This window comes from Bactrocera tryoni, chromosome 4 (genome assembly GCF_016617805.1).
Source record: "Bactrocera tryoni isolate S06 chromosome 4, CSIRO_BtryS06_freeze2, whole genome shotgun sequence".
Taxonomy (NCBI): Eukaryota; Metazoa; Arthropoda; class Insecta; order Diptera; family Tephritidae; genus Bactrocera; species Bactrocera tryoni.
The window spans coordinates 30,365,814-30,393,584 of NC_052502.1; the positions used below are offsets into that span (position 1 = coordinate 30,365,814).

The window sequence follows — 27,771 nt, forward strand, 5'->3', positions numbered from 1 at the left end:
TTACTGGTCATATTGGTATATATGGAAATATGTTTAAAATTAATTGAAGACCAACCTTCTCAATGATAACAACAGGATTAAATTCCTTTGACCATCGCTGAACGCCGCCTCAAACAGGTTCTGTTGCTCCATCGACATGTTCCCTCCGGGTCTGACACTGTCGATTATGCGGTAGTTGAAATTAGGAGTCTTTGCGTAAGACTCCCAATTCCCCTCTGTCTCATTAGTAATGATTTTATTTTTATTCTTCAATCAAGCTTGATAGTCTTTTGATGTTCCGCTCAGTCAGTTCCTTGAAAGCGGGGTGATGCTTCGCTCTGTTGTTACTGTTATTGGTGTTTTGTTGTTGAAGCAACTTGCTTCGCCTTCTTGGCACATGGTAGTAACCTCGAGTGGTAGAAGTTGTTTATCTGGCTCCAGAGGTCTCTTATTTTCGGGGAAGACTACACTGTACTTAGAGCTGGATTCAGCAGCCAGTATTCGTTGTTTGCGTGCTGCGCTTCTAGCGACCTCGAAGCGTTTGCCAGTCTCTCGGACAGGACTGCCATTTCCAACTAAAGTGGTGCTTGATGCACTTTTTCGTTTATTTGAGAGCCTCCAGAATCTGTGGTCCTGTCGCAGCCAAAGCTGTGGGTGGACTACCACTTGCGTGGTTACCCCCTGAAGTATGAATCCTTTGATATCTTCTTCGCTCATATTGGCTCTGTGCATGTTTTCCTCATGCTGAAAGTGGATGTATTTTTCAAAGGGAAGAAGCGAACAATCTTCCTCATACTTACCGCGGCTAGTATATAACCAAATATTTACAAGAAAGATAATCAGCCACCGTTCCGCACATGTGCATAGATTATAAAAGGTTTCCTACTTCTGAGAACTCAACTTCTTTGATCGTCATTCAGGTTGTAAACCTTTCAATTCAGACTGAAAAGAGGAGTTTAAGGCATCTGTTAGTGAGAAATGTTGTTGTGGGGGAATAACTAAAATGACACAGCATTTATGCGAGCCATTTGAAACACTACACGCTTGTACCAACACAACAAATTGATCGAATTCTTCCTGAGCAAAGCAAATATGCAACTTTCGGAGCGCAGTGTACCCAGCTTCTCTTCAGCAAAGTGCTGACGCGAGTTTTTAATAAGATTTACTAGAAAAACATTTTCTAAAGTATGCGCCACAGGCGAAAAGCGGCACTAGCGAAGCATAGTCCACGTAGTAGTAGAAGAGTTTATGTAAAAGAGAAGCGAGAAGCTGCTATACACATACATACCAACCTTATTATCTCATCTAACATCAACGCAAAGCAATATTATGCGCTGTTAACGACAACCTCAAGCATAACCAGCCAAACTTTTCCGAACTCAAATACCACAACTTAAAAAGCAGGCAGTGGCAGCACTGGCAGCAGCCACCAGTCCACCAAACGGCTGGCCGCACAGGCAGCCCACAGCGTTGGCAACCGGTATTGAGGTCATCCGTTCACAAATTGAGGGCGAGCGAAAGTGAATGAAGAATAAGGAGCAAAGTAAATGCGTGTAAATGCCGATGATAGAGCAAAAAAAAAACGGAAGTGTGGAAGGAGTTTGGAAATAGTGAAGTGGAGTATTGGTAATATTATTATCAAAGTTTTCAGTTTGCTGCTTTCAGCTACGCGCCACTACCGTCCCAACTAACGGCAATTCGCTGTCAACTCATGCACAAGTGCCATCTTCTTCTTCTACTACCACTTCCACTACTGTTTGTACATCTTCTTGATTGGCTCAAAGTGTGTGCTGATCGAATCAGTAGATATTTGTGGCAGTGTGTGTGTGTGTGTGTGACAAGGCACTTTGAGCTTCGTCTGTAAATTCCATTTATTTCTTGAAAATTTGGCCCACTAAAAATTAGTATTTGAACACAAATATACACACGCAAATTTCAGTTTATAAGTGGGTATCGAATGTGCGAAAAATTGCTCCTGATTGAAGCGCCAACCTGGAGCTGAGTGCCAACAAAGCGCTCTGGCGTTGACGCTTTCTGCGCTTGATGCTTCGTGTATTTGTAAGTGTGTGTGTGTGTGTGCGCGTCATGTGCACTCTGCCGTGCTGTCAGCATAACGACTTGTTAATGAGAGCGAAAAAAGCTGTCTGCAGACATTTTATGTGGCGCGAAAGCTAAAAAGCACTTGCGCGCAACCAACTCGAAACCAAGGCCATAACTCACTTACCCACACCTCACCGCTTCGCACCCGTTGCACAAGTCAACAAGTGCAAAATTTGTAGCGTCTCACTCAACCTGAAAATGCCCGATAATTTTGGCCAACTAAGGCGCCAAAGCACTAAGCGACTAAGACAACCGCAACGAAAGCATTTTGGGGTCCATCAACGGGAACATGCCGTCAGTGCAGAGCCTACGCTCAAAGCTGGCAAGTAGATATGTATGTAATATTTTATGGTTGAATGGCGCATTTCATGTTGTGATTACTAAAATATTTATTGAAAATTGTGTAAAAACGAACTGCGCAAAAGGGCGAAGTCTAAAATATGAAATTTACTCATAAAATTGCACCCAAAGTGTGGTTGTGGTTACCTTTTTTGCGCTTGTTTTGGTGGCATTTTTACTTGCACATTTATTTGCATTTTCACTTTTCGCAGGAATTCTTACGTCCATCTGACGCTGGTCAGCTCCTATGCTTGTGACTAAGCTGTTTTTTTTGTGGCCATTGGCTTGCTAATATTGCTAATGGTTTCTCAAAATAGGCGATGCGGACTGTTACGTCACGGGTCATTGTACGAAAGCAAGTACCATTAAGTGTGGCAATTGCAAAAGGATATTTAGAGCTCAATTTAAGTACAATAAAATTTTTCGATAAGACGAAATTACATATGTATAAGCGACAAGCATCCGAAATTATTTAAATTACTATCATTAGAATTGCGATACTTATAAAAATGCATACTGAAGGGTTTGTCCGGAAAGTAATAGGACTGAGTGGATTTAAAAAAAATGTTTGAACCAATCGTTACAATTCTTTAAAAACTTTAAAATTTGGCTCCTTCTGCGTCGATATAGCGCTGCCAGCGCGATTTTCAAGCATTGAAGGCGTCACGGAAGGCATTCTGCGGAATAGTCTTGAGAGGTGATTAGATCCCCTCTGTCGTCTCCAAATGCTTGCCACATCTGGGCTATAAGGCGGCTTCGGATCCGTTAGATGCGTCCTTGGTTAGATAGCTGTTCACAAAAAAGGCGGTGTAAGCCGGGGCGTTGTCATGATGCAACTTCCAATCGGCTGCGATGTCTTGTTGGACCCGGATTGACCCTTCTGTTTCAGTCTTTTGAGGACTTCGACGTAAAGCTTGGCTTTGACGGTTTGTCCAGGAGGAACAGGTTCATAGTGGACGGTGTCTTTGATTTCAAAAAATACAATGAGCATCGTTTCCACTTTGAATTTGCTCTCCAAAAAGACATGGTGATCATATCAAACATCTGTCGCAGATTTACCGAGTTTTACACAAAATTTAATCGTGTACCTGTGCTCTAACGAACGCTGCATTTTCGGTTTGCACCACTCACAGAAACGCTCTCCAGGCGCTCGGAGACAACTGACCAGCCACTCGTTTGTTAGCTAGGAACGCCCTCTACCGAATCCAGTCGGTGCGCGTATGCTCCGAAGTACAGTCGCAGCAGAAGAAAATCAGTCATTATTTTCCAAACAAAAACCCTGTATTAATGAGAGATTTATGCGGAAATTCAATTCGATGGCCTAAAAATATTTTTCTGAAACCAGATTTGTTTGTGTTTTTTGTTGCCATTTTAATGTAATTTTAATGGCTTTAAACTGAAATAATCAATTTTCACTAAAACCTTATTAAGTTTAAGTTATTAAGTTTACAAAAAAAAATATGTTTTAATTGTTTATATCATTGATGTTTTTACCTATTCACAAGAGCTATGTAATGTCTTACATGAAAAAACTCATTAATTTCAGTGGGACATTTTTCCAAGAGAACAGAAGAAAGTAATTGAAATGAGTAGAGAAATGGAGATCGAAGAAAAAATAGGGAACTTTCTCATAAATATCAGTATCGAAAATCTGCAGGAAACGCATGTTCATATTTAATTTTTGGGGGCACATCTACTGTGAAAATTTTAAACTTTTTCTCCATAGGTTATTCCGTTGAAAATGATATACTAAAATTTTTAATTGGTTTTTCAAGTAGTTTCTGAGTTATCACCCCTAGCTAGCTTAGTTCAAACAGCTCTATATGTTTATCTTTAAACACGATTTTCTCAAAACTACACAACTAAAATATTTTTCCAGTGTTTCTGTCGTCCATTTTATTATTTACCTTTTTTCTTCAAATATTGACAACCTTCTTTCTACCTTGTTTTGCATTATTTTTGAATAAAAATGTTTAATTTAATTAAACTAATTTATTGGCTTAAATAAATAGAAAAGAGTTAGTGCTTCAAAAATATTCCCACTCTTTTCCAATGCCAGCGAAATCAAATTGCAGCAAGTTTGTGCCAGATTTGTAGTTGATTGCAATTAATTTCAAATTTTCGTTTTCATTTGTGTTGGTTCGCACACAAACTTGCACCTAGCCGACGCGATGATTACATACTCTCATTCACATGCTTTCCACCGAGAGAAGATACATACATACATACATACATACTTATGTAGTTGAACAAATTATAATAGGAAAGAGTGTGTTTCGTTGTGGAAACTTTCCTCTACCGTTAATTGTTTGTCAAAGATAAATGAATGCACGTTCACTGGAATTGTGGATAGTGTTTGAAAAGGCTCTCCAAGGATAATGCCGAAATGTATGCAATAAATGTTTCTGTTGAGTAAATAGATCGAACATTTTAAGCCAAGAACGTAAAAATTAGGAACGTACGGTATTTTGCATTTAATATTTTTAGCATTTTGTAGCATACTTTTGTGCTGGTTAGTCTAGAAATCTACCAGCTTTCCAATGATTTATTATGAACTTCACTCGCTATATCCGCAACTGTTACTTTATTTCCTCAGTCTCGTTTGCGCATCAGCAGTGTTAAGTTCTATTTGTTTGAGCGGGTTGCAATTCGCTTGATTCAGTGTTAAAATAATTTTTTGATTGTGATTTTAATTATTGAATTGTGCTTTTATACTATTTATAACTAGTTTATGCGCATACTTATAGAAAATAAGAAGGTATGTTAAGTATTTCAATTATCTCCTAACATATTTTAATTATGCATACAAAATTGCAATGCAGCTTCACAAGATGGCCGACATTTGACGAGTCGTAGTACTAAATGCATCTAAAATTGTGAAAACTGAAAAAATGTTGCTAACGAAAAAGTAACGAGTAGCTCAAAGTAAGAAGCCATTTTGGAGAAGAAATGTGGGAGTAAATTTGAGTAAATGATATTTCAGTTAATAGGAAAAATAGGGTGAGTCAAGTTTTGTTTTTTATTTTTCTTATTTTTTCATTTTTCATTTTCTTTTTGTATTATTGTGCTTTATTTTTATTGAATTTCGCTTTTTTATTATTTTATATTTATTTTATACTATTGTTTTTGACAGTTCAAAAATTTTTAATAAATTAATTTTATTTAACATAAATACTTATCGTAAGCTAATAAAATGTACGTTCTGTTGCGATATTTTCCTGAAATTTTTAAATTTCATTCAGTCAGATTTACTATTGAGCAATTTACAACCTGTCGTAAAGCATCGTAAAATCGTAAAATTATAAAAAAACAAGTGCAAAAATTTATAATTTTACGATTTTACGATGCTTTACGACAGGTTGTGAATTGAACATATGTATGTTTCAATTTGGTTAAATGTTCGATTCACTATTAAAGTTAAAAATTTAGATATTTTCTTAAAAAAATGAATTTTTTCATAGAGCTTACGGGAACACTTTGACTGTTTATCAGTTTAATTTTAAAGACAAATAAATTGATAGAATGTCAATTAGTCTCTCTACTTTGTCATTTTAAAGGGCACACATACATATGTATGTATGATAGTCTAACAGCCTAAAAAGTTGATTTTTAAGAATTAAACAAAAACTTTACTGTATCAATTGTTTAAATTTAAATGTATTCATATTTATACATGTTTTGGGACTACACAGCTTAATTTTTGAAGAAAAACTAAATATTTTTCGTGTTGTCGAGAACTACATATGTACTAGAGCGCTAAGAAATTGCCGTCCGGTGCTGCAGAGACTGAAACCTAAAACTAACTCTCACGGGAAGGAATTGTGCATAAAATGACCTAAGAGTGAAAAGGTATAAAAATTTACAAAATGGTGCCGTTTTTAAAAAATCAAGTTGAATTGGACTTGGATGGGGAACTGTACACAGAACATGCAGCAATTAATTTAATAGTGATCGAATCACTTTGCACATAGTAATCGCTAAAGTAAATTTAAAAATATAATTTGGAGAGAGAATGCGTTTAAAGACAAATCAATTAATTTAGTTGAACTAAGGAGGCTGTAACTATCGAAATATCGAAAAAATATTTTTTTTTTTATTTTAAACTAGGTGTGATTCTTACATCTCAAAGCTGTATGAAATTCTACTATTATAACCAGAATCCGCCAGGGCGGTCTGCAAATAATAATTAGTATTTCAATAAAGTCTTAGGAGCAATTTTGACCGTAAGAACAAGTAAAATCTTTATTTGTTACTTTATTTTTTCAACAAACAATAGTTCTATTTTACGACATATTGTGTTTTATTCTGATAAAAGCTCAATGCCTACTTTTAGGCAAAGTTATCTTTCATTTGCCTTGCGGTAATATTTACATAGAATAAAAATAATTTTTAACTCTTCATCACTTAATGTCCTTGCATAAGATTCAGATTTCTGTGTTTTTGAGTAAATAAAACTTTGGTTGAGTGTTTTTCATACGAAACATTGAAATCTAAATCAACAATTCACAGTGTTTTTCAAATATGTGTAATATTCATATTTAATTTAAGCCTTGTAGTAACACACGCATATTTATTTCAAAACACAAACGTATTATAAAATTGTTCTATTGAATATATTTATTTCATTGAGTTTTTATTTTATTTATTTATTTATTTATTTATTTTATTTATTTATTTTATTTATTTATTTTATTTATTTATTTATTTATTTATTTATTTATTTATTTTATTTATTTATTTATTTTATTTATTTATTTATTTATTTATTTGTTTATTTATTTATTTATTTATTTATTTATTTATTTATTTATATTTATATATTTATTTTATGTACAATATTTATCTTCTACATTTTAGTTTAAATTTTATAAATTCAAAAAGCAAAAAAGCTTCTTTAAAACAAATATGAAACAAAAATTTATTTAGGGGACACCCGGGTTTGAACCGGGGACCTCTCGATCTGCAGTCGAATGCTCTACCACTGAGCTATATCCCCACATACTAGAAATGCGCCAAATGCACAAAGCACTACGCTTGCTAGCAAACGTTCTATCAATAAGCACTCACAATTCTTTGTTCACACATGTGGGTGTGTGTGTAGATATGTGTTTATTTGTTATTTGTTCTACAAGCTGGGTGCATAGTACGAATTAATTTTTAGTTTGTACAAACAAAATCACTGATAAATTGGAAATTTTAGTTGACATTATCAGAATTAAAATTATCATCAGCGCATATGTTGTACTTAAGTGTGTATGTAAAAATGTACATATGTATGGACGGAGTTTTTTGTAAATATTTTACATATTTAACGGCAATTTTTAAAGCGTTCCGCTGTTTTTTTTGGTCATATTACTTTGTCTTTGACTTTTAAGGAAGGAGACGAAAACTTAAAATATTTAATTTTGTACATAAACATATGGACATACATACATACATGTATGGACATACATTTGTATGTTCGTATGTTTCAATTGATTAATATTAGATGACGTAATGTGGCAGACGTATTTTAACATTTTAGACATATTGCGTTGATTAGATATAGTGCATACATATGTACATATGTACATAGTATGTATAAACTCATATCATATGTTCATGTTAGCGTTTGCATTCATATTAGGGTGCTTCAAAAATAATTTTATTATACTCTGAACAGGGTATATTGAGTATGCCACAAAGTTTGTAACTCCCCGAAGGAAAATTCGGAGATCTTACAAAATATGTACATATATGTATGTACATATGTATATGTTCATACATTGTGACAAAAAAGTTCCCGAAAAATGTAAATAAAACGCAAAATATTTAATTATTCATCAATATTTATTTTGTCGCCTTCAAAGTAATCCCCACCAGATGTAATACACTTAAGCCAACCATTTTTCCAGTCCTCGGAAACACTTTTCATAAGCACTTTCTATGGTGGTATACAGCTCCATCAGCGATTTTTTTTTTAACTCTGCGAACGACTGAAAACGGGTTCCATTCCGATTATTGTTGACTTGTTTGCATGTCAAACTCATAAACCCGTGTCTTATAGTTATAATGCTCTCCATAAATGTGGGATCGGAATTCGCACGATCAAGCGTGTCCAAAGCGACCTGTTTACGGCACTCTTTTCGAAAAGAAGACGTTTCATATCTAAAAAATCTTTCGAATGGACTCGCGAGAGATATCGGGCTCTTTTGCCATCTTTCTAACACTTGCCTGCGATTATCATGCTCCATATTCTTCAATTTTTTGTTTAATATTTCCACCAGTTGAAGAAGTCGATGGTCGTCCAGAACGAGGCATGTCTTCAACAATCTCTCAACCGTCTTTGAAAGCTATGTCCCACTCGTAGGCTTGTGTTTTTAATAAAACTGAATCACCATTAGCCTTTTCCAACATTCGCAATAATTCCGCACAGAAAATTTGGTTAGAAATACAATATTTGAGACCAATTCTTTATTCAATATTTTAATTCATTGCAATAATCGCAACGCACTACTGAGGTGTACCGACTGCTGCTGTAAACAAACTGGTTGACAGATCGCGCTCATATTTGTCACAGCAATTAAGAAGAGTCCTGCCAACATAGCAAAATACATTTTTTTGCGATATCATTTACCCGGGGAATATAATTTACAATTTCCGGGTACTCTTTTGTCGCAATTTATAGTTGAAAAGTAGTCCTTAGTCGGAAAATTTGAAGCTGGTCCAACTAATAGTTTCGGGGATACGATTTTTGGGATTTTTAACAAAGAGGTTTCGAAAATTCTTAAACTCGTTTTAACGCCATTTTTATACAGTCCGAAACTCCGAAAGGGATGGACTGATCGATTTGAAATGTTTGAAATTTTCACACGAAGTTTTTAGATATTATTGCCAATTAGTGATGGACTAAGATAGTATTTTTTTTTTTACGAGATATACGACGACATCGACATAGTTCAGCGAATTAGCAGACAGGTCATGTTGTCCGGATGGACGAAAAACTCCATATAAAATTCGACGCTCACTGCCGGGGAAGCAGAGGAAATCCATCCGTTGGAAGGACCAAGTTCGAAGGACCTGGCTTCGCTTCACTTGGAATATCAATTGGCGCCACGTAGCGAAAAGGACAAACTTTCGGCTATAATATCGGTGTCAAAATTAAGAAGAAGAAGATAGTATTTTAAATGAGCCACACTGAAGTTATAAAATTTGCCAAAAAATTTTATTAAATAAAATGGCTCCCCAAAAACAAAAAAAAAAAAGAAATTACTAAAAAATTCGTTTACTTGCAAGTGAATATCTAGCAACCAAAAACCTGCCTTGATTTATTTGCACAAAATTTTTCGAGTGGCTACTTAACCAATGAAACTCAATATAAAATAAATTATTTGAGAGTTTTCGTCTTTCCCATGAATGCATCACATCCTCTTTTAAATAGTTTTACTTACTATAAATCACTTTAAAGTTCCACTTCGGCGAAAATAGAGTAAGGCCATTTCTTAATATTACTTCACCCACCTTTCTTTGAAACTGACACTTTTAAGGATTTAAATACATACATACATACTCGTATGTACATTGCAAGAGCATACTTAAGTTCAAATAAAGTTTTTCTTTGTGGTAATTTTTTTTTCATTGCACCACAAAGATTATTGCCACCCCAAGAATGGGCCGTATGCAAGCGGCGCATTTTAGAGGCCATTATATAAAACTTTCGAAATGAATGAAAATTGCATAAAAATGCATTGCTATGAAAATTTAAAAAAGTTACCAAGAAGCCAAGTGCTTTAGGCGCACAGCAAAGCCGCTTCAGGCACTTGTGGCGTTAAGCTCGAGGTGCCCCAAGTAAATCACCTTTTGCTGAGGGTGAACACATATACACATACATATGTATCTATGGTATATAAATTTGTATATATGTATGTAGGTATGTATGTACATTAGAGTGATTCAAAAAAAAAAATATAATTTTTTTCGTTTGGTACTCGGAAAAATAGGTCCCTAGACACCTCTAAGAAAGCCTCTCCAAACATGAGTTTTTAATTGTAAGGGGAAGATCCATACAGTTTTCTATTTTTTCTTATTATTAGATAGAAAAATTTTTATCTCGCTTCCAACTACTTGAAAAAATATCTTGTTCCCTAGATTTTGTAGCAAATTGAATGCTCTACAAAAAAGGTCTATTATGATGTTTTCGTAAACCCAAACGTTTAAAAGATATTAACGGTTGAAGTTTGATTATTTTTGGGAAAATTTTTTATTTCTTATGAATTTTATAACTCAATGAAAAAAAATTATTATGAATAGATTTTTGGAGAGGCTTTCTTAGAGGTGTCTAGGAACCTATTTTTCCGAGTACCAAACGAAAAATTTTTTTTTTTTTTGAATCACTCTAATATATGTACATATACATACATATACATATGTTTGTATATATGTATATGCATTTTAGATATTACTTGGTGGAAATGAACGTTATCACCGTGAATATTTCGCAAGCAGTGTAAAGACCAACCGAAAAACCAACAACGCCAACCGGATGTGCACGTTTCTTTTTCGCACTTAATTCACAAGCCTCTTGTGGGCCTCTGTCAAGTTGTTTGTTTGCCGGCTGCTGTGAGTATTTTATTAAGGCTCGTTGTCTTATGCTTACTTTATCATTTTTGATATGATATGTGCATACTATGTATATTAGGGTGAGTCAAAAATTAACACATCGCACTCATTTGTTAACATGCCCTCATCAGTAAGAAAAAAACCGTTAACTTTGAGTGCACCCGAACTTTTTCCCAGATATATACCTTTCACAAGTGAAATTGTCATAGCAAAAAGGATATTTCTTGTTTTTGGTTGGTCAGTATGGTAGCTCTATGTTATAGTGGTCCGATCTGAATAATATATATATCTGGAGATTACAGTGTTGCCTTGTCTCTTTGTGGTCGTCATAACCGTCCTGTCAGATCAACAATTGAGCGTCTAGAGACAAAGAAGTGCCCCTAGTGTGGAGAATCAATTGAGGAAGACCCAAATCAGTCTCTCACACGCCGTTCTCAATTGTTGGACATCTCTGTGACATCGTTGTGGCGAATTTTGCGAAAAGATCTTGGCCTACATCCCTACAATATCAAATTGACTTAAGAATTGAAACCCCTTGTCCACCAAAATCCTCATAGGTTCGTGAAGCAGAGCAACAACTTGAAAATGACCCAGATTTTCACCGAAAAATCGTCTTTATCGATGAGGCTCATTTCTGGCTGAATGGCTTCGTCAATAAGCAAAATATGCGTTATTGGTCAGGGAGAAATCCACACGTACTCCATGAGTCACCATTGCATCCCGAAAAAATTACGGTTTGGTACGGTTTATATATAGGTCGGCGTCTACATAGTGTCGTACTTCTTCCGTGATGATGGAGACCGACATGTTACTGTGAATGGGAATCGCTACCGCTCAATACGAACCGAATATTTGTGGCCCGAATTCGACGATATATGTGGTCCCAACAGGACGGCGCCACAAGCCACACAGCGAATGTCACAATCGATTTATTGAAAACCAAGTTTGCTGAACGTGTTATCTCCCGAAATGGCCGAGTCAATTGGCCGCCTCGGTCGGGCAATTTGACGCCTTTGACTTTTGTAGCGCACTTATTGAAAAACTCGTTATTTTACAGGGTCTCCGACGTTTCCTTCTGGGTATTACAAACTTCGTGGCAAATTTAATAAAAATATCCCTGCAAGCAAACATTTTTTGGTTAACTTTAGAAGGTGCCTCTCTGAGTTTGAAGTTCTTACATAAATAACACATAAACGAAACCTATTTTCATAAAAACTTTAACTTTTAAAGTGATCTCTTTGGGATAAAACTTTTTACATTGTGGATTCTTATAGAACAGAAAATTTCCTAAAAAAAACTATCTCTGGGAAATTCATTTCAATTTTTGATTCAAAAACTCCTACATAAATTTGAAAGCTTTGAAAAGCGATATTTTTTCTACAAATATGTAGGTTTATTTTAACTCATAAATTCGACAGTTTAGCTTTTGGCACACCCTAATGTTGATTGAAATATATGGGTGTAAGTATGCGTATACCGTTTCGCATATCTTTATTCAACTCACTTCTGCAGTAAGGCCAATGAGTAAATCCCTAAAGTAACACACATGGGGCTTGACTGACAAAAAAGGAACAACAACAAAAATTGAAGAAAGAAAATGATTGTGCATAAGAAATATGGAAATTCGTTATTTAACCTGGAAACGACACAAGGCTTGAAGAAGCTAAAGAAAAAAGTCGCATTGAAGCAAAATCAACAGTTGCAACAGCAATCAGTGCTATGGTGGGAAAAAAGAATAACAATAATAAAGCACAGGAAAAAACAACAAAAACAGAAACAACCTCACTGCAAACGATACATTAGTAATATTCGTCGCATTGGCAACATCCATGCAGACTTTCCGCCTCAATTGCTGCCATCCGTTGTGCCATCTTCCATTCATCTTTCGCCCAGTCATGCGTTTACCCTTGGGAATTTCGCCGGCTTTGGCTTTGGCTTTTCACTTTTGCCACTTCTGTAGTTGCCTGCAACTTATACTTGCTTTGTGTTGTTGTTCTTGTTTTTGTTGAAATTCTTGTTGTTGTATGCAAGGTGTGCACACCGTTACTCATTGACAATAGGTGGTAATGATGTTGCTGATGTTGGTAATATTCATAGTTGTTGCCACTTTTATGTACTTGCTTGTTTATATTTCCTTTTAACCGTCATGCATCATTGAGTAAGCGACTAAGTGAGCGAGTTAGTGTGACTAGCGCGTGCCTCTTGCGACTACATTGTCGATATTTGTCTCAATTTGCTTTTATTTTGACTTGTAAAAGTGTATTTTGTATATGTAATAAGTATTTTAGGTATTGTTTTTTTTTGTTTGTTGTGGAATGTTATACCTTGGGGAGACGGTAATTGTGGTTAGCTCACTTGTGGAAGAGCAAGCAAACACAGGTGAAGTGGAAAGTTTTAGAGTAAATCAGCTGAGAGGATTATTGTTGGTTTCCCGATCTAATAGCGATAGTGGCGCCTAATATACAGGGTTGCGAATTTTTTGGTTGAACTTTTTTGGATTTAAAATTAAATTTTCATTTTTTTGATTGCGATAAATTAATTGATTGCGATGTTGGAATTAAAATTCATTTCTTTATCCACGATGTTTGAGATTAAATATTTGAAATTGAGAATATAATTTTTTTTGATTTGAATCAAATACGCAAACGTGAAAAAATGTTAATTCTAAAGCAAATTCTTTTCATTTTGTAATTATTTGCATGGGTCTAAAATTTTTAATTCTTATTTTTTAATCCGGTAGTTGGGGGTAAAATTAAAAATAATAAATTATTAAATTTATTTTTTAGTCTGGTAAGCGAATTTAAAAAATCTTTTCTGGATTACAAACGAATAAAAATTATTCAAGAACATAAATCTTTCCCTTTTCATCAATTTTTATTCCGGGTTTTGATAAGAAAAATGTTTTTTTGTAATTGTTCCCCTAATTTTTAAATTAAAAACTATTTTGTCAATTTTAAGTTTTGATTTTGCAATCAAAAGTTTCTTTAGTAAGAGTATTTAGGATTTTTTAAAATACATTTTTAATCTGAATTTTTTTAATTAGAAAATTCGGATATTATTATTTTTTACCTTTATGACGAATGACCAAAGTTGCAAATAATGTATTATAAATACAATTAAATTAACAGTTAAATTAATTTTTTTTGTTCTGCATTTCTAAAAATTATTTCTAAATTTATAATCCCCAAAATCAGATAAAAATTAAAAATTTAACTAAATGCACAATAGAAAAAAAATTGGTTATCTTTGTAAAAGAAAAACTTAAATTAAAAGAAGTTTAACATACTTTGTCTTTTTAGATTAAACTATTTTTAATTATAGTGTTTCAATTAAAAATATGTAAGTCTTTCCCTTTTCATCAATTTTCATTCCAGGTTTTAATACGGAAGATTTTTTTTGGTGTTCTAATTTTAAAATTAAAAACTATTTTATCAATTTTTAGTTTTGATTTTAAAATTTTTTGTAATTAAAAAATTTTGGATTAATAAAAAAACTTGATGAATTAAATAAATTTAATAAATTAAAAAATTAATTACAAAATTCGCATGCCTGGTTATGACCAAGAATTTAAGGGGGGGTAAGGTTTTGAAGGTAAAAAAAGACATTTGTTGCGAATTTATTTCTTGTAAATGAATTGATTAATTTTATTCGGACCTTCTATACATTATAGAGCATACTTTTGACAATCTAGGGGAATTTTTTCATGCAGAAATGTTGAAACTTAAGCCGGTAACAAAGCTTCTCCCAGAACGTCTTGGGAAAAAAACATTTTGCGGTGTACACCATAACTCGGCTGGATACGTATTATCCGAAAATAAAAAAAAACAAAAAAAAATTATTCATATTGAAATCAAATCTTCCTCTCATTGTTCTCTGATAATTTTTTTTTATTTAAAAATGTTTGACGGCCATTTAAATGAAAACTGCATTTTTTGGGTGGAAAACATCCTGAATGTAAAAAAAACAAAAATTTAAAATACGATGGGGGGAGGTATTTTATATGTCGAAAATGTGTACAATGTTTGAAATGAATCGGTCAAGTAATTTCGAAATAAAAGTAAACACGGACTTTGAAAAAGTAGTTTTGAGAAAAACGCGGCTAAAATTTATAAACTAAAAAAGTTACAAAAATAAAAATTACCCCATATCATCAAAAGTGTGCTGAATAATGTACAAATGGTCTAAATAAAATTAATTAATCCATATTTATTAAGAAATACATTCGCAACAAATGTCACTTTTTATACCCTGAACAGGGTATATTAAGTTGCTCACGAAGTTTGTAACACCTAGTAGGAAGCAACGGAGACCCTATAAAGTATAAATATAAATGATCAGTATCTTGAGCTGAGTCGATTTAGCCATGTTCGTCTGTCTGTCTGTCCATCTGTCTGTCCGTCTGTCTGTATATATACGAACAAGTCCCTCAGTTTTTAAGACATCGTTTTGAAATTTTGCAAACGTCATTTTCTCTTCAAAAAACTGCTCATTTGTCGGAACTGCCGATATCGGACCACTATAACATATAACTGTCATACAAACGAAATGATGGCAATCTAGTGCTGGTATGGAAAACTTTTTCATTTGACATAGTATCTTCACGAAATTTTACATGGATTACTGTTTAAGGTAATAATATAAACTCCGAAAAAATTGTTCAGATCGTTTATTCTGAACAAGTTTGCCTAACAACTATGGGTCTAAAATCTTCGGTTATGTGGGAGATATGTGAGGTAGTTATCCGATCTGAACGATTCCGACAAATAATCAATAGAATATCAAACTGAACCTATGTATTAAATTTCTTGCTGATATCACAAAAACTAACGAACAAATTTTTTGATCCCTAAAAACCTTTGCTTTTAAAGTCGCCGGTTTTAGACCCAAAATCCCTAGCGCAAAGTTGTTCAAAATGATCCGCAGAACATTTCCCGCATGACACGATTTTCCGTTTGTTTTAACCCTCCAAAAAACCCCGCTCTAATGTGTGTGTATACATACATCATATACATATATTGAAAAAAATAATACTAATAAACTGGCGAGCAACAAGCACCAATATTGATAACCTTATACATACACCTAGTACGAACCACTAGAAATTGGCCAGCAGACAGCTTTTTCCTAATGACGCAATTCATAATTCTTTATTATTTATATAAGACATGACCTCACTTGTCTTGTTACCAGTTCTAAAATTTTCCTTTGACTTTATGTTCTTAGGAACATTTCTAATAAAGATCCTCATTAGATTAAACATGTCATTAAATGAACTTTAAAAAATATTGATTAATATAAGTTATTTATTTTCATTGTTTTTTAAAGAGTTTTCCAAAAATTCTTATAGATAAATCTTAAGTTAGAATTAGTATACAGAAGAAGCCCGCTAATCCGGACATGGCCTAATCCGGATTCCGCTGTAATCCGGACAGGGTTAAAAAACTCAAAATTTCTATTATGTCCCTTGTAATCCGGACCGCCATTCTCTATCCGTATTCTCTAATCAGGATCACATGTTTATTATTCACTACATTCGCTTTTATGCTTTATTGGTTTAAATTTTTTTTGTTTTTTTGGAACATGTGTATTATTTGTTATAATAAACAAACAGAAATTTATAAATATTTTTTCATAATACATAGTTCTGATATGTCTTTGGTAATCCGGATTTTCTTATATTCCGGATAGGGGCCGGTTTTAATTGATCCGGATTAGCGGGCCTCTACTGTATATATAAAAGATCAGCCGGACGAGCTGAGTGGTTTTAGACTGTCTGTCTGTAAATACGCCAACTAGTTGCTCAATTTTCGAGATATCTGAAAATATCTGAAATATCGATCGATCAAAATCAAGTTCTTGTATGAAAAAATTTTGTATTTGACAAGATATATTCACGAAATTATAGAGTTACTATATAGTTTCGGTGTAGCAGTTTTTTCTTGTTTCAAAAATTGATAAAAATAATATTGTCTTTCTTTTGCAACTAGTTTGCTTTTAGTCAATAACCTCCTTTATTAAACTAATATTTTGCCTCAGTCGTTTGCTCTTTCACTGTAGGTTGAGTTATGTGTTGATATTTGCCATCTCCGTTATAATCAAGAATTGCGCAAATACCCCACCCCGCGTTGCAGCGTGTATCGTGTGCCACGACCGAAGAAACTCAGTCAATATGTTGCGAAAGTTACTCACACAAACAAACCTTACGCACATTTACCGAAATACCGGCACACACACATGCAACTATGTATGTGCACATACCCATACATGTTTTACCAACACATGTGTTTGTGTGTCAATGTTTATGTATGCATGTGTGCATAGCTAAAGGTAAATTATGTTACGGTTTTGGTAACGCTTGTGGTTTAAAATATTGCTCTTGGCCATGTGAAGCAGCTGCCGTTGCCGGCTACTGGTTGCTGCTTACACTGCTGGTCGCTCTACCTGGCCGAAGGCGTTGATATGCAATATTATTGCATATCGTTGGTATTTCAAGTTAAGGCAGCGTTTGTTTACCGAGACACGCACACACACCGGCATACATACATACATCGTGCGTGCTTCTGTGTTTATGTGTGCAACGTAAATTCCTTTCCGCTTAATTGGCATTGGCAAGAATTCCAGGCAGAACTATGGCAAGAACAGCAGCAACATCAGCAACAGCAACTATAATAACAACAATAATATACACGGCAATAGTAGGTCAGGCGTTTGAACACAAGCAAGAAGACTTCTGAACTTGGACTGATTTCTCATTAGTCAACCAAACGGCCAACCCCAGCCAGCCTTCTGCAGCAAGTTTTTCCATATGTGGTTTTGTTAGCCTTTGTGGCTCTCGGTAAATTTCCTGACTCGACGGCGAGACACGTTGCTTCGGTCTGCTGCCGCTTGGTTTGGCATACATTCGCCAGCTTTTCATTTTCACTTGTGCCCCATTAACTTTTACATTCTCATTTCATGCTCTTGTTTGTATTTGTGTTTGTGCGACTTTGTTGCGTTTGGTTTATCCCAGTGTGCGTTGCTATTTTTTTATAAACATTTATGAGAGTATGTGTGTGCGAAGTTACTCACGTTTAGACTTTGTGATTAAATTTGCTTTTGACTTGCCATAATTGGAAGATGTTGCTTTTAATATACTCGCATGATTTTAAAATTCCACTCGCTCCTTTCTTAAGATACGATCTTTTTCTTCTTCTTTATTGGCGTAGACACCGCTAACGTGGTTGTAGTCGAGTTTACAACAGCGCGCCAGTCGTTCTTTGAGAAATTCCAAATGTAGACAGGTCCTTCTCCATCTGGTCTTTCCAACGGAGTAGAGGTCTTCCTCTGCTTCCCACGGCTGGTACTGCATCGAATACTCTCAGAGCTTGGAGTCTTTTCATCCATTTGGACAACATGACCGAGCCAGTGTAGCCGCTGACTCTTAATTCGCTGAGCTATGTCAATGTCGTCATATATCTTGGTATTCGCCGTAGTCAATGCGCCAAGGACCAAAATCTTTCCCAGAACCTTTCTCTCGAAAACTAATAACGTCAACTAATCTGATGTCCTGATAATCCATGTCTCTGCACCCGAAGCAGGATGGGAATAATGAGTGACTTTACTTCTCAATTGCCTACTACGAGGCTAAAATTGTTGTTGGTGTTAATACTGATCCCAGGATAGACGAAATTATCTACGACTTCGAAATTATGACTGTGAACAGTTACATGGAGGCTAAGTCGCGAGTGACGACTATTTCTTTGATGACAGGAAATATTTCGTCTTGCCATCGTTCACTAGCAGACTCATTTGCTCGCTACCTTATCCAGCCAGGGTTTTGATGTTTTACTAGTTTCTTACGTGGACCCAACTTTTTTCAACCTTAAATATTTCGACTGCCTTGTGGATTCCAGTCGATAGCGTTCCGAGTGATTGTATCAAGATATCGTGTCAGAAAATTCACAAGCCATTCTCATTTAGTTTTGAGAATTTTGGAACAAGAGTGTTGACCTTAATTAAGCCTGTGTTGGAGACAGTGACTGACCACAAAATGCGCCAAATATCGCTAAGCACGGGGATTCCATGTTTTGCAGCCGTATAGAAGTATGGACTTAGCATAGGAATTAAATATTCCACACCGCATTGACTACGTGACTGGCTTGGCCTTCTTTTTATACGGTTGGTGTACTCAGTTTATTCCTTTCGTTTAACGAGTAACCATTTTTCATTACTATATCATATACGATGGTTAACAGCATACATCACTGACAAACTAACACATCTACTTTTATTCGATTACTGATTTGTACAAACCGACAACCCGTATCTGAGTATAACGTCCACAAATAATTTTGAGGGACCCTTCTGTAAACTAAAGCGTTCTAGATTGCTTGAGGATGATATGTAATTGCCTTTTAGAAGTCGAGTGCTTTCGACTGTTTGTCGAACACAATAATGTTACCTGGTCAATGAAGGAGGATTCTGGATGAAAACCTGCTTGTTCTTTTCTCAACCTCGGAACCAAAACAATCGAAAGACGAATGTTGATAATTTGCTCAATTACTTTATTCACCATGCTCAATAGTATAATACCTCACCTGTCGTTACACTCCTACTGATCGCCCATTCTTCGTAGGATTGATGATGGTTTCTTCTTTTAGCTCTGGGTATAAATGTTCTTTGGCACCGATGTTCGCGATTATGAGGCCGATCAGACGAGCTGTGTGGCTATGAATCGAACTTGAAAAGTTCGGCTGAGATGTCGACTGATCCTACAGAATAGCAAATTTTTATTTAAGTGAGAATTACAGAATACTACTTATCAAGCTTTATTATAGTAGGAAGAACTGGAAAAATCAGGAAACTGCTCATGAGCAGTTGTATAAATTTTACATTTTTAATACCTTTAAAGAAAATATGTGTATTATTTTTTATTTATTTACGATATTTTCTGACTGAATAATTTACCAATAATGATCGTTACTCTTAAACTCTTTAAACAGTTTATGAATTCTTTAAGTAATTTTCACTTTCATACTTTTTGGTTCTGAAAAATTGTTCTATTTTTTGTGGCTTTTCAAGTAGACTCGCTTCTGAAGCCTTCCGCAAATAACAATACTGTTATAGTATCCAGCGCAAGTTTAACAGCAACCATGGTCAAATAGCCTCTGGCAATATATTTGTTATAGTCCTTTAAAATAACCTTCGGCTTTGTTGAGTTCAAATCATTAATTTCACTTTAAAACATATCAAAGTATCCATTGGAAACAATGGCTGGTACATTGGTGATAAGTATAGCAGTATTTTTGATTTGAGGAAATTTTTCAAAGGAGTATTTAAATTTGTTTTCTAATGCTTTCCTACAATTACATATGTGCAGACTCAATAACTTAGAGCTCTGTGTTTTCTAACAATACCATTCCAAAAAGAATGCTCCAAAACTTATTAAGGATTTGCTAAATTATACTAGAGTACTATACACTTCTTTTTTTCTTCTCTGACCATAGTTTTTTTAAGAAAAAATTTTTTTACATTTTAATTGTTTACGTACATTATTAATAAAATAATATTTATTAGATATTCATACATACATATATGTATGTATTTTATCTTAAGACACTTTACCTTGGGACACTTTTCCTTAAGACACACATGCGCAATGCTTATAAAATACAATATTCTTGGAAATTATGCAGTCTTCAGTTGCTCCATGGAGAAAATACTTAAATAATAAAATATTTTTCCTTCACTAATGTGTACCAACTACAAGCCAGAAAGAACCACATACAAAAATTTCGCTTGTATATATTACCACACACATGCATACATATGTATGTATGTATGTTCGTAGTTAGCGTGGATGCACACTTTTTAGTTGTTTACTGTTTTGGTTATTGTCTCGGAAAATTTATTGCGTTGTTTTCATTGGGCTCTATGTGGCTTCTGCGGCATTCTGTTTGGTTTTGGTTTCCTTTGAGCTTCTCAGAAAAGAATATTTATTGTATTAAATTTATATTTTTAATATTCTTTCCTTGGTTGACTATGTTAAATCTTAATTTCACATACTGTTTCTATAATTTAATCGTCAAATATTTTTACAGAATTTTCTAAAGATATCGTGGAGTTGGTATATTTGATATGTAAGCTACCTCTGAAATTAGCTTATGAAGACTTAATTATTTCTGCTGAATCTGCTTCTTCAGCGTTTTCCCTGTAATTATCGGTAATATTACAACATCTTCAATTTTTCTTCATTGTTCTCGAACTTTCTTGGTCAGCGTAAAAGGGTCTATATAAGTTCTAGTGTTTCTAATAGTAAAAATCCGTTCCACAGAGCGGCAATTTCAGTTTGGAGAGCAAGAAAAAAATCACACGGAGCCAAATCTGGTGAATACGGTGGTTGATCGATAGTATTCATTGCGTTTTTGACTTTAAATTTGGTCACAATCGTGGCTCGATGCAATGATGCCATATCACCGTGTAAATCCATGAATTGTTCTTCCATAACTCCGACCGCTTTCGACGTTCTCCCGCAAACGTCTCAAAATGGCCAAATATAACTCTTTATTAACCGTCTGTCCTTCCGGTACAAATTCATGATGCACCAAACCACGAATATCGAAGATAACAATGAGCATCACCTTGATTTTTGAGCGGCCTTAGCGTGTTCTTTTTTGTTTCGGCTTATCTTTGTTGACTTGTTTGTTGCATGTCAAACTCATAAACCCATGTCTCATCGGCAGTTATAATACTCTCCATGAATGTGATCGGAATTCGCACGATCAAGCATGACCTGTTTACGGTACTACCTTTGAAAAAAATTCAGCTTTATCGAAACGACTCGAGCAAAACCGCGTTTCATACCCAAAATCATTCGAATAAACTCGCGAGAGATGTCGAGCTGTCTTTTTATTTCTCTAACATTGTCCTGACGGATTTTAAGCACTATACCCTTCACTTTTTTAATATTTTCATTAGTTGAAGAGGTCGAAGGTCGTCCAGAACGAGGCATGTCTTCAACGATCTCTCGACCATCTTTGAAGGCTTTGTACCACTCGAAGGCTTGTATTTTTGATAAAACTGAATTAACGTATGACTTTTTCAATATTCAGAACGATTCTGCACTCGAAATCTGTTTAGAAATATAAAATTAGAGACAAATTCTTTGTTCAACACTTTTATCCATTGTAAAAATCGCAACGCACTACAGAGGTATACCGACTTAAGCAGCCTCTGCAAACAAACCCGTTGACAGATTGCGCTTATATTTGACATAGTAATTAAGGACAGTCCTACCACCTTTTTTTTTTTGAATATATCGTTTACTCATTTTATTTTAATTACAATTTCCGTATATTTTTTTTTTCTGATGTAAATGGTGCTGGAATTGCTTTCGCATCCACTGTTTTCTCCCGATCTCTTTTTCTGCCAACAAATGTCAAGGAAATAGTTTATTTGACAAATTTTTCGATAATTAAGAGTTAATGGCCGAGACTGTGGTCTATTTTGAAGCGAAAGACAAAGCATTCTACAAGTATTATATCCAAAAGTTGGTTTTAATAAGACCATCTCCATGGCTCGCAACTATGTAGAATATGAAAAGCGAATTTTCTCAAAACAAAACAAAAAAACTGCCTTCAAAATCAATACGGATCTTTCAGCATTTTAACTAGGTTAGGAACTTCAACAAGAATTTCAAGATCACTATTTTTTCCCCTATAAAATTCAATGTAGCAGAATAACGAAAATATGTCCTCAATCAACCTAACCTACAAATAGCAATTTGAATTGTTTAGTCGTTATCGCATTGCTTTCAGAATTTGCCATTTTCCTTTCTTTTTCAATTTGCCCATATTGCTGAAATTCTTGCCACTGCCATTTCGGCAATCGTGTACATGACCATTGTGGATTTGTTGATGGCCGTATTTTAAGTTTTATGCGCTTGTTATAAATTCCGTGCGCCGCATGACTAGCAATACGATTTCAACCTGTCACGCCATTGCACGTTCCTCCGACTACTCAGCGCACAGTTCGCCCCACTTCCGCTCTTGACGCTAGCGTGTGATTTCGGTATTTGTCCATGCCATTTCCGATGCTGAAATTTTTGTTTTGTTTTGCACTTTGTGCCATTTCATGTTTCCCCATTTTGTTTTTATCCACTTTTAGTTGTTTCCGCCGTTGTAAATGTGACAAAACTGTTTTTAGGCCTCCACGTACGTTGGAGCAAAATCCAAATTGCCAAATAACAAATGGTCATGTAATTTAATTTGCGACATGACTTTTTGACATTAGTAAAATAACAAAAAACAAAATCCGCAAAATAAATACAAACAATGCACTACGACGAGCGTGCAACAAATGAACCATTCTACCAACTCAACCGGATTACAACCACCCGCACAAGTGCTCTCACCGCAGTTTAATCTGAAACGATTTGAAAGTTTCGTTTAGAATTAAGTGAGGGCCAACCAATGTACTTTATGCATAGAACTATAGGTAAGCAGCAACAAGGCGAACCATTACTCAACCACAAAAAAAAGAAACGCAACAAAAAAATTTACAAAATATTTCAAAAACTTCTAATCCACCAGCAAAAGTAAAATTTCATTGCATGCTTTTCTTTTTTACATTGGAAGAAGCAACAAAATGAAACCTAAATTCTCCAGCCCATTTGCAAATGCCCTATAATGATCTCACTCTGAACTCCCCACAGAGTTTGTGGCTGCGCGGTCAAGCGTTTCAGCTGTCAGCGCCGCAGGGTTGCCTTTAGAATGACGGCCGCCCAGCTTGAGTTTATGACATAACATAATTTTGTGGTCACCGTGCAGAGACAAAGCCTTTAAAGTGGGTGGTGGTGGGAGGTGAAAATTGTGATAAAAGCGCTGTGCCGTACTCTCTGTCGGAAATCACAGCAACCACAAATCTTAATTGTTTTACTTCCCGTAGTCACTTAAATTGTCCATTGAGTCGTGAAATAATTTATTACTTCGGTGAATTGACATCACCTCGCAAATATACTGGAGCATATGTATGTATGTATGTATATATGTCTAGGGAACTTCGTTTATTTGTTTGTACTATACATTTCGTTGCTTTAACGTTCCTCAGTGGTTATACAGGTTGGGCATGCAACAGTATTTAAATATTTTTATCGAAACATTTGTAACTTTTGGACAATGGCAATTCCACGCTGCTTAGTGACAGCGAGCATCAGTTACAAAATTTACTGTTGTTAGGCTTTTTATTAGTCGTAATTTCTCTAGATATCAAGTGAATTGTTCCAGAGAAATGTGGCAGTGGAAAATTCAGAGATAATTTTTTAAGTGTTGTAACAAAAAAGCTGTACATTGGGGGAAAGTTATTGGTTTCACTTCATTCGAAAAATAAGTTCCGGCTCGATATTAGATTACTATCAAGATAATCGAATACTTCCTCAAAGTAATAAATATGATTTATTCAATTATATTACTCATTCTCTTCTATGTACTACAGGTTCAATAGATGTTGTCAGCAGCGAAGAAATATTGAGGGTAAATTAAAAATATATGTCCACAGAAAACATACATAATTTACATGAGCGCGCTAGTCGTTCTTCCTTTTCACTGTTTGGCGCTAAATGGAAATTCAAAGTATAACCAGGTCCCACTCCACCTAGTCGTTCCAACTGAGTGGTGGTTTTCCTCTTCCTCTGCTTCTCTCGTCAGTTATTGCGTCGCATACTCTCAGAGCTGGAGTGTTTTAATCCATTCGGACGACATGACCTAGCCAGCGCAGTCGCTGTCTCTTAATTCGTTGAAATATCAATGTCGTCATATATCTCGCATAGCTCATCGTTCCATCGACTACTGACAACCTTTCTCTCAAAAACTCGAGATACTCATCAAATGTTGTCATCGTCCATGCCTTTGTAATATATATTAGAATGATGACTGCCTTGTAGAATCTGGTATTTATTCGTCGAAATAGGACTTTACTTCTTACTTGCCTACTCAGTCCGTAGTAGCGCCTGTTGGCAAGAGTTATTCTGCGTTGAATTTCGAAGCTGACATTATTGTTTGTGTTATAATGCTGGTTCTAAGTTAGACGAAATTATCTACAACTTCAAAGTTATGACTGTCAACAGTGACGTGAGAGCTCAAGTCGCGAGTGCGACGAAAGTTTGTTTGAGGACACTAGGCATTTCGTCTTGCCCTCGTTCACTGCCAGACCCATTTCCTTCGCTTCTTTGTCCAACCTGGAGAAAGCAGAACTAACGGTACGGTTGTTATAGCCAGCAGATTGTACCTTCTCTTTTCAGCTCCGCAGCTGGAATTATTTTCTCCAACAGGAGATTGAAGAAGTCGTGGCTCATTGTCTGAATCCTCGTTTGCAATAGAACGGCGGGGGGAGGTCCGGACGGCGGTTTTGGTATTGCTCAACTTCAGTTTATTTCAGACATAGTGTCATAAAGGCAGCTTCTTTTCGTGCTATCAAAAGCAGCTTTGAAATCGACGAAGAGATGGGGTGTGTGGATCCTCTTTTCACCGATATTTTCCAAGATTTTTGTGAATATCTGGTCAGTTGTTGATATTTCACGTCTAAAGCCACACTGCTAAGGTGCAATAAGATTCTGTATGGTGGTCTTCAGTCCTTCACACACCACGCACGATATAACCTTATATGCGATGTTTAGAAGGCTTATCCCACGGTAGTTGACGCAGATTGTGGGTTCTGCCTTTATTGTGGATTGGGCGGTGCACTCTTAAGTTCGAATCGTTGGACATGCTTTCGTGTGACCATATTCTATAAAAAAGCTGATGCTCCTTATCAGTTCTTCGCCGCCGTATAGCTCGGCCGGCAATCCATCGACCTTGTCTTGCTTGTCTCCATCACTATTCCGAACTACTCCGTTCTCAAATAATTATGTGTATGAATTAAAATTTTTATTAATTCTGCGAATATTTTAGTTGCTCGCTTTCTATGTATATTGCTCACCAGGAGCACAAGCCTCACATCCAGCTGCCATTTCCTCTCCATAAAATTCTTAGCTTTATAGTTCCTGAAGTTCTTCACCAGTGCCAGTGTTCTCCGGCGATAGTTATGATCTAAATCGTAATTTTGTTGTTATTTTTATTTCACTGCTTTTAGGAAACATAAAGCAGCAGTTTTTCGCAACGTTTCCATTTTCTGACATTTTACGAGTAGTTTGGGAATTGAAATAAAAAAATAATTCGCAAAGATGGCTTAACGTGGAAAATGTCATTAAAACGGCTACTGGTACGAACAAAATAATTGCAGTAAGCTGCACAAAAAAAGAACGAAACCGAAGTCGTAAAATTGAAGCTAGCGCGAGCAGCATCGATACTGCTCATGTGTACACGCTCGTTACATAAGCGTGTATAGTAAAACGATTGCCACATTACTGCGTCGGTTTTACGATAAAGCAAAATTGCAAGACAATGAAGCGAGTTTGCCACGGGCTTAAATCTATGGTATATGTGATACCATACATGTAAATAATAAACAACGTTAAGCGCAGTTGTTGTAACTTTAGTCAAATAGCTTAACGTTTTCCATAAATTCATTGTAATTTTCATCACTTCTTTCATTAAGTATGGATGTCAGAAAATATCGAAAACGGAACATAAGGTTCCACATTTGCAATATTCCTATCTACGTTGACATTTGACCGTCTTCGAATCATTATTTTGCCCTCCACAACTTACGACTAAACACATAGGGACACCATGAAGAATAAAGTCAAAAACTATTGGAACAAGTAAGGAAGGCTTAGTTCGGGTGCAACCGAACATTTTATACTCTTGCAACTTACAAGCATCAAAGCCAGGGAAATTCTTAGTAAAGGTGTAAAATCAATCATATAGAGTAAAGTCAGCCGGATGTTCGAAAATCCTAATATTAGTTACATATATAGAGGCTAGGCCAAGTTTTCGCTCGAATTTATCTATTTTAAACAAATAGATACACTGTTATAATAAAACACGCTCTCTTATTTTCATTGGGATAACTCATATATTGGCTGATGTATGCGGTAAAAAGTCATCCGGAAGTTCGAAAATCTTTATATTAGTTATATGGGGGCCCGATTCAGTCCATTTTTGACATACAGTCATACTATTATAAGAGAACGAGTATCTCTTAATTTCAGTTATATACATAAGTATATCACACATTGACCGACTTTTTTGATCAAAAGTCAACTATAGGTACCGGGATCTAAATATTCGGTATCTAGGGGCTTGAACAGTTTTTATTAGATTTTAACAGTTTTTGGTCATAAGGTGGCACACACGAAGCATTATTCGTGCAAAGTTGTTGTATATACTACATACATATATAAATGATCAGTATGTTGAGCTGAGCCGATTTAACCATGTCCGTCTGTCTGTCGGTCCGTCCGTCTGTATATATACGAACTAGTCCCTCAGTTTTTAAGATATCGTTTTGAAATTTTGCAAACGTCATTTTCTCTTCAAGAAGCTGCTCATTTGTCGGAACTGCCGATATCGGACCACTATAACATATAGCTGTCATATAAACTGAACGATCGGAATCAAGGGCTTGTATGGAAAACTTTCACATTTGACAATGCATCTTCACCAAATTTGGAATAGGTTATTTTCTAAGGCAACAATATAATCTCCGAAAAATTGTTCAGATCGGATTACTATAGCATATAGCTTCCATACAAATTGAACACACATTTACTAAAGGAAATGCACCTGTGAAGAGTATATTAACTTCGGTGCAGCCGAAGCTAACGTTTTTTTCTTGTTT

The 27,771-nt window shown here is 35.3% G+C and overlaps 1 protein-coding gene and 1 non-coding gene across 4 annotated transcripts in view; one reads left to right on the plus strand and one right to left on the minus strand.

The window, feature by feature from the left end:
- LOC120775277 (glutamate receptor ionotropic, NMDA 2B) overlaps positions 1 to 27,771 on the plus strand; it is a 216,941-nt gene that overhangs the window by 95,705 nt on the left and 93,465 nt on the right. The window lies entirely within an intron of this gene.
- Trnac-gca lies at positions 7,343 to 7,414 on the minus strand. The gene has a single exon. It is a non-coding gene; the product is annotated as a tRNA-Cys (tRNA).